A 1,328-nucleotide genomic window follows, 5' to 3' on the forward strand; every position below is an offset into this window, starting at 1 on the left:
TTTTCTGATTCCACATAAAGCAAAGTATTATTTTCTCAAGATCTTTAAAATATGACAGTGGGGCTTTAATGGGGATTGCATTAAAATTGTATATTGCTTTGGGTAATATGGACATTTTAACAATGTTGATTCTTCCTAGACATGAGCATGGTATATTTTTCCATTTGTTAACATTTCAGCTCTTTCTTTTCTTAGAGTTTCATAGTTCTCTTTATAGAGATCTTTCACATCCTTTGTTAAGTATACTCCCAAATATTTCATCTTCTTTGGCACTACTTTAAATGGGATAGAGTCCTTGACTGTTTTTTCAGCTTGGCTGCTGTTGGCATATATAAAGGCTACAGATTTATGAGTGTTGATTTTGTATCCTGATACACCATTGTATTCCTTGATCACTTCTAAGAGTTTTTTAGTTGAATCCCTGGTGTTTTCCAGATATACAATCATATCATCTGCAAAAAGTAAAAGTTTAACTCTTCTGTTCCTATATGGACACCCTTTGTTGCCTTTTCTTCCCAAATTGCAGTAGCTAGAACTTCCATTATAACATTAAATAGCAATGGGGACAATGGGCAACCTTGCCTGGTTCCTGATCTGAGTGGGAATGATTTCAATTTAACTCCATTGATTACAATATTGGCTGTGGGTATGCTGTAGATGGCCTCTATCAGCTTAAGAAGTGTTCCTTCTATACCAATTTTTTTAAGTGTTCTGATCATGAAGGGACGCTGGATATTATCAAAAGCTTTTTCTGCATCAATTGAGAGAATCATATGGTCTTTGTTTTTGGATTTGTTTATGTGATGAATTACATTTATAGATTTACATATGTTGAACCATCCTTGAGATGCTGGGATAAAACCCACTTGGTCATGGTGTGTAATTTTTTTTTTGATGTGTTGCTGGATTCTGTTCATTAGGATCTTGTTGAATATCTTCGCATCAATATTCATTAGTGATATTGGTCTATAATTTTCTTTTCTTGTTGGGTCTTTTCCTGGTTTGGGAATAACGGTGATGTTTCCTTCATAGAATGTGTTGGGTAGCATTCCATCTTTTTCAATGTTTTGGAAAAAGTTGAATAATATAGATACTAGTTTTTCCTTAAAGGTTTGGTAGAATTCTGACGTGAAGCCATCTGGTCCCGGGCTTTTCTTTTTGGGGAGATTTTGTATAGCTGATGCCATTTCAGAACTTGATATAGGCCTGTTCAACATTTCCACTTCATTCTGGCTAAGTTTGGGGAGATGGCATGTTTCCAAGTATTGGTCGATTTCTTTCAGATTTTCATATTTCTGGGAATAAAGTTTCTTGTAATATTCATTGAG

This window comes from Otolemur garnettii, unplaced genomic scaffold (assembly GCF_000181295.1).
Source record: "Otolemur garnettii isolate 467f Iridium unplaced genomic scaffold, OtoGar3 scaffold00244, whole genome shotgun sequence".
NCBI lineage: Eukaryota > Metazoa > Chordata > Mammalia > Primates > Galagidae > Otolemur > Otolemur garnettii.